Source organism: Cherax quadricarinatus, chromosome 62 (assembly GCF_038502225.1).
Source record: "Cherax quadricarinatus isolate ZL_2023a chromosome 62, ASM3850222v1, whole genome shotgun sequence".
NCBI classification, from domain to species: Eukaryota; Metazoa; Arthropoda; class Malacostraca; order Decapoda; family Parastacidae; genus Cherax; species Cherax quadricarinatus.
The window spans coordinates 3,501,982-3,509,893 of NC_091353.1; positions in this window are offsets into that span (position 1 = coordinate 3,501,982).

Consider the following 7,912-nt stretch of genomic DNA (forward strand, 5'->3'; position numbering starts at 1 on the left):
TAATTAGCTGCTGTGAGTGACCCTGGCTACAGCATTCTGATAATTAGCTGCTGCGAGAGTGTGATCCTGGCTACAGCGTTCTGATAATTAGCTGCTGTGAGTGACCCTGGCTACAGCATTCTGATAATTAGCTGCTGTGAGAGAGTAACCGTGGCTACAGCGTTCTGATAATTAGCTGCTGTGAGTGACCCTGGCTACAGCGTTCTGATAATTAGCTGCTGTGAGTGACCCTGGCTACAGCGTTCTGATAAATGACTGCTGTGAGTGAGTAACTGTGGCTACAGCGTTCTGATAAATAACTGCTGTGAGTGAGTAACCTAGCTACAGAGTTCTGATAATTTGCTCCTGCGAGTGACCCTGGAGTTATCCTGGAGAGAGTTCCGGGGGGTCAGCTCCTCCGCGCCCCGGTCTGTGACCAGGCCTCCTGGTGGATCAGAGCCTGATCAACCAGGCTGTTACTGCTGGCTGCACGCAATCCAATGTACGAGCCACAGCCCGGCTGGTCAGGTACCGACTTTAGGTGCTTGTCCAGTGCCAGCTTGAAGACTGCCAGTGGTCTATTGGTAATCCCCATTATGCATGCTGAGTGGCAGTTGAACAGTTTCGGGCCCCTGACACTTATTGTATTGTCTCTTAACGTGCTAGTGACACCCCAGCTTTTCACTGGGGGATGTTGCATCGTCTGCCAAATATTTTGCTTTCGTTGTGAGTGATTTTCGTGTGCAAGTTGGGTACTAATCCCTCTAGGATTTTCCAGGTGTATATAATCATGTATCTCTCCCGCCTGCGTTCCAGGGAATACATGTTCATGAACTTCAAGCGCTTCCAGTAACTGAGGTGTTTTATCTCCGTTATGCGCGCCGTGAAGGTTCTCTGTACATTTTCTAGGTCAGCAATTTCACCTGCCTTGAAAGGTGCTGTTAGTGTGCAGCAATATTAAAGCCTAGATGGAACAAGCGACCTGAAGAGTGTCATCATGGGCTTGGCTGCAGTGTTCTGATAATTAACTGCTGTGAGTGACCCTGGCTACAGTGTTCTGATAATTAGCTGCTGTGAGTGACCCTGGCTACAGAGTTCTGATAATTAACTGCTGGGAGTGTCCCTGGTTACAGCGTTCTGATAATTAACTGCTGTGAGTGACCCTGGCTACAGTGTTCTGAGGGTTGTGAGCGCCACCTCCACCACCTGAAGGTGGTGGAGGTGGTAGAGTGAAGATGGTGGAGGTGGTATAGTGAAGATGGTGGAGGTGGTATAGTGAAGATGGTGGAGGTGGTATACAACCTCCACCATCTTCACAATACAACCTCCACCATCTTCACTCTACCACCTCCACCATCTTCACTATACAAGCTCCACCATCTTCACTATACAACCTCCACCATCTTCACTATACCACCTCCACCATCTTCACTATACCACCTCCACCATCTTCACTATACAACCTCCACCATCTTCACTATACCACCTCCACCATCTTCATTATACAACCTTCACCATCTTCACTATACCACCTCCATCATCTTCACTATACCACCTCCACCATCTTCACTATACCACCTCCACCATCTTCATTATACAACCTTCACCATCTTCACTATACCACCTCCACCATCTTCACTATACCACCTCCACCATCTTCATTATACCACCTCCACCATCTTCACTATACCACCTGCACCATCTTCACTATACCACCTCCACCATCTTCACTATACCACCTCCACCATCTTCATTATACCACCTCCACCATCTTCACTATACCACCTCCACCATCTTCATTATACAACCTTCACCATCTTCACTATACCACCTCCACCATCTTCACTATACCACCTCCACCATCTTCATTATACCACCTCCACCATCTTCACTATACCACCTCCACCATCTTCACTATACCACCTCCACCATCTTCATTATACAACCTTCACCATCTTCACTATACCACCTCCATCATCTTCATTATACCACCTCCACCATCTTCACTATACCACCTCCACCATCTTCATTATACCACCTCCACCATCTTCACTATACCACCTGCACCATCTTCACTATACCACCTCCACCATCTTCACTATACCACCTCCACCATCTTCATTATACCACCTCCACCATCTTCACTATACCACCTCCACCATCTTCATTATACAACCTTCACCATCTTCATTATACCACCTCCACCATCTTCACTATACCACCTCCACCATCTTCATTATACCACCTCCACCATCTTCACTATACCACCTCCACCATCTTCACTATACCACCTCCACCATCTTCATTATACAACCTTCACCATCTTCACTATACCACCTCCACCATCTTCACTATACCACCTCCACCATCTTCATTATACAACCTTCACCATCTTCACTATACCACCTCCACCATCTTCATTATACAACCTTCACCATCTTCACTATACCACCTCCACCATCTTCATTATACAACCTCCACCATCTTCACTATACCACCTCCACCATCTTCATTATACAACCTTCACCATCTTCACTATACCACCTCCACCATCTTCATTATACAACCTTCACCATCTTCACTATACCACCTCCATCATCTTCACTATACCACCTCCACCATCTTCACTATACCACCTCCACCATCTTCATTATACAACCTTCACCATCTTCACTATACCACCTCCACCATCTTCACTATACCACCTCCACCATCTTCATTATACAACCTTCACCATCTTCACTATACCACCTCCATCATCTTCACTATACCACCTCCACCATCTTCACTATACCACCTCCACCATCTTCATTATACAACCTTCACCATCTTCACTATACCACCTCCATCATCTTCATTATACCACCTCCACCATCTTCATTATACCACCTTCACCATCTTCACTATACCACCTCCACCATCTTCACTATACCACCTCCACCATCTTCATTATACAACCTTCACCATCTTCACTACACCACCTGCACCATCTTCATTATCTACACTACCTGCACCATCTTCATTATCTACACTACCTGCACCATCTTCATTATCTACACCACCTGCACCACCTTCATTATCTACACTACCTGCACCATCTTCATTATCTACACTACCTGCACCATCTTCATTATCTACACTACCTGCACCATCTTCATTATCTACACCACCTGCACCACCTTCATTAGTTTTTTAATAAATAATTCTTTAATGGGTAAAAATATACAACCTCCACCATCTTCACTATACCACCTCCACCACCTTCATTAGTTTTTTAATAAATAATTCTTTAACGGGTAAAAATATTCAGTGAAGTGATGACTCTGGAAACGAAAATATATTTTAAATGTAATTTTGATATGTAGCAATACCAGGAGTGACTGCATGCTGTAACCAGGGTCACTCACACCAGGGCGCTCACAACCCTCAGAACACTGTAGCCAGGGTCACTCACAGCAGTTAATTATCAGAACGCTGTAACCAGGGTCACTCACACCAGGGCGCTCACAACCCTCAGAACACTGTAGCCAGGGTCACTCACAGCAGCTAATTATCAGAACTCTGTAGCCAGGGTCACTCACAGCAGCTAATTATCAGAACGCTGTAGCCAGGATCACACTCTCGCAGCAGCAAACATACGGAAGTACTACGTTCACACACACGTAGTGCAATACCTGGAGGATATTCAGGGGATCAACGCCCCCGCCGCCCGGTCCATGACCATTCCTGCCGGTGGATCAGGGCATGATAAACGAGGCTGTTACTGCTGGCCGCATACAGTCCAACTTACGAACCAAAGCCCGGCTGATCATGCACTCACTTTAGGTATCTGTCCAACTCCCTCTTGAAGACAACCAGGGGTCTATTGGTAATGCCTCTTATGTCTGATGGGACGCTGTTGAACAGTCTTGGGCCCCGGACACTTGTTGTGTTTTCTCTTAGTGTACCAGTAGCGCCCCTACTTTTCACTGGAGGTATGTTGCATCACGTTTTGCACTAAATCTTCTTGGGAGTCACTTGCATGCCCCTCAGGGGTCATATATTACCACACCTGCAGGGGATTCACTGCTATTTAATATTTCCCTGGGTTACACAGCTATTGCCACTCCTGTCTGGCAGTCAGTCTCTCTACTCGAGTCCTAATTTCACTACTCCTGTAGTTAGTGACTTTTTATTTAGCCCTTTTCCATGAAGAAACATCTCTAATTTTACCGGTGAATGCAAAATGGTATTTCAGATAAGGTAATCATGCCATAATCTCGAGTGACAGATGAGGGATCGATTTAAGACGACCATAAGACCCAATGACGACTGCCACGTTGCTCGCCAAGCTTACGACCACGACTGACGGTAGCGATATATCGTGATGGGAATTAAAAAGAATGATAATGACTGTGTAAATTTGATTTTTGACAGTAAAAACAAATCGAGGAATTTTGGATTTGTTTCGTTTTTTCTTGGCCTGGGGGGGATACTGATCGGGTAAGATATCCCTCGACTCGTCCTAGGAGGATCCAACCTCACGCTACTGATTATCCTTAATTTTCCCTGATGTGAACTCAACTAGTTCAGGGCTTATTGAGAACCTCTGGTTCGGTCGCCAGAGGTTCTGTTCCTAACTCTCGTAACAGATCCTCCAGTTTCTGCTCAAGAACTGACAGTTTTTTTTTTTTCACGGAGAATAACGTGTTCCGCTCATACTCATATGAGTCTGGGGACACTTCGTCCATCGACTCGTGAGTATGCAAGTGACGTGGAGAAGGCTTCTGCATACTCATGTTTATTGCCATAGCAATAATAAGGACGAAGATGGTGGAGACTAACTGAAAAGATGGCAGAAGGTTGGTGGCCTGGAGTTTGGGCCAGAATATGAGCTTTGTTCTTTCCACTAGGTTCAGCTAGTTTCAGTGGGAGAGGTCTTCTCCATGTGATGACCCGGCCTCTTTTCCTGTCGGGTATTCAGGGCACTTTCGTATACAACGCAAATATTTTAGTGCTGTATGTCAAAGTGTATTAACATATATTAAAGAATAAGAACTGGGCAAAGAACACAATGAACCATGGTTTTTTTAATCTCTGGATAATCTCTTGTATCAATTCTTTTGAAAACTGAGTCTCAGCAAATCGTAGTAGCAACTTGCGAATTACTTTACGCCGATCTTTTCTCTCCCAATTCTCCACCTGTTCAGGTTCGGTCTCTAGAGACTGCACTTTTTCAACTTCGGTCTCTAGAGACAGTTCCTCACTAGTTATTGCGACCTGAGGCTGCACATCGTCAGCTACGTTCACAAGAGGCTGAGTATTATTAACTTCAGCCTCCTGAAGTTCGTTTAGTGATACTTATCCAGGGTCCTTCCCAGTCTCTAAGAGGAGTTTTTCCAGTTGTACCTTTTAGTTTAAGACTTTTGTATTCATAAAAATAATCGCCCTCATCCAAGGTATCGTGATCTCTGGTTGACAGTTACGATAAGCATCGGGGAAAAACTCCTTTACAAACTCCAAGACAAAGCTATCTGAGTAGCTTGGTTGTGGGTAATGGTACATATTATGTACCGCCCATGCTATGACATACCCCACTGACATCTCCAGTATACCAGCTGTCAGTAACATTATTAGGGTTACTTTCAAATTCCGTTTTCGTAAACAAGAATAGAAATCCATTTTCAACTTTTTCTCGACTTTATTATTCTAAAACTTGGCAAAGGATTCTATTTAATTATTAAAACATACAGTTTTAAGTTACAAAGTAACCTAATATATTACACACAAAAAAAATGTCGAGTTAGAATTCTTAAATGAATATTTGACACAATGCAAAATATATAAATATATAATAAAAATATATTAGATATGTAATAATACATATTTATGATAAATACAAATAATAATTTTAACATTAAATATATATGTATAAGTTGTAATAGTGAAGATGGTGGAGGTGGTATAGTGAAGATGGTGGAGGTGGTATAGTGAAGATGGTGGAGGTGGTATAGTGAAGATGGTGGAGGTGGTATAGTGAAGATGATGGAGGTGGTATAGTGAAGATGGTGGAGGTGGTATAGTGAAGATGATGGAGGTGGTATAGTGAAGATAGTGGAGGTGGTATAGTGAAGATGGTGGAGGTGGTATAGTGAAGATGGTGGAGGTGGTATAATGAAGATGGTATAATGGTATAATGAAAATGTACAGAGAACCTTCACGGCGCGCATAACGGAGATAAAACACCTCAGTTACTGGAAGCGCTTGAAGTTCATGAACATGTATTCCCTGGAACGCAGGCGGGAGAGATACATGATTATATAAACCTGGAAAATCCTAGAGGGATTAGTACCCAACTTGCACACGAAAATCACTCACAACGAAAGCAAAATATTTGGCAGACGATGCAACATCCCCCAGTGAAAAGCTGGGGTGTCACTAGCACGTTAAAAGACAATAAAATAAGTGTCAGGGGCCCGAAACTGTTCAACTGCCACTCAGCATGCATAATGGGGATTACCAATAGACCACTGGCAGTCTTCAAGCTGGCACTGGACAAGCACCTAAAGTCGGTACCTGAACAGCCGGGCTGTGGCTCGTACATTGGATTGCGTGCAGCCAGCAGTAACAGCCTGGTTGATCAGGCTCTGATCCACCAGGAGGCCTGGTCACAGACCGGGGCGCGGAGGAGTTGACCCCCCGGAACTCTCTCCAGGATAACTCCAGGGTCACTCGCAGGAGCAAATTATCAGAACTCTGTAGCCAGGGCCACTCACAACAGTTATTTATCAGAACGCTGTAGCCAGAGTCACTAACAGCAGCTAATTATCAGAACTCTGTAGCCAGGGTCACTCACAGCAGCTAATTATCAGAACTCTGTAGCCAGGGTCACTCACAGCAGCTAATTATCAGAACTCTGTAGCCAGGGTCACTCACAGCAGCTAATTATCAGAACGCGGTAGCCACGGTTACTCACTCACAGCAGTTATTTATCAGAACGCTGTAGCCAGGGTCACTCAGAGCAGCTAATTATCAGAACGTCATTTATCAGAACACTGTACCCAGGGTCAGTCACAGCAGCTAATTATCAGAATGCTGTAGCCACGGTTACTCTCTCACAGCAGCTAATTATCAGAATGCTGTTATCAGAAAGCTGTAGCCAGGGTCACTTACAGCAGCTAATTATCAGAACGCGGTAGCCATGGTTACTCACTCACAGCAGTTATTTATCAGAACGCTGTAGCCAGGGTCACTCAGAGCAGCTAATTATCAGAATGCTGTAGCCAGGGTCACTTACAGCAGCTAATTATCAGAACGCTGTAGCCACGGTTACTCACTCACAGCAGTTATTTATCAGAACGCTGTAGCCAGGGTCACTCACAGCAGCTAATTATCAGAACGCTGTAGCCACGGTTACTCACTCACAGCAGTCATTTATCAGAACGCTGTAGCCAGGGTCACTCACAGCAACTAATTATCAGAAAGCTGTAGCCAGGATCACACTCTCGCAGCAGCTAATTATAAGAACTATAGTAAATAGCATGTATTAAGGTAGAGATAGAAGGTGTTTAATTAGCGTGTAGTAGTGTGGGTACCACCAACACATACACAAACATACGGAAGTACTACGTTCACACACACGTAGTGCAATACCTGGAGGATATTCAGGGGATCAACGCCCCCGCCGCCCGGTCCATGACCATTCCTGCCGGTGGATCAGGGCATGATAAACGAGGCTGTTACTGCTGGCCGCATACAGTCCAACTTACGAACCAAAGCCCGGCTGATCATGCACTCACTTTAGGTATCTGTCCAACTCCCTCTTGAAGACAACCAGGGGTCTATTGGTAATGCCTCTTATGTCTGATGGGACGCTGTTGAACAGTCTTGGGCCCCTGACACTTGTTGTGTTTTCTCTTAGTGTACCAGTAGCGCCCCTACTTTTCACTGGGGG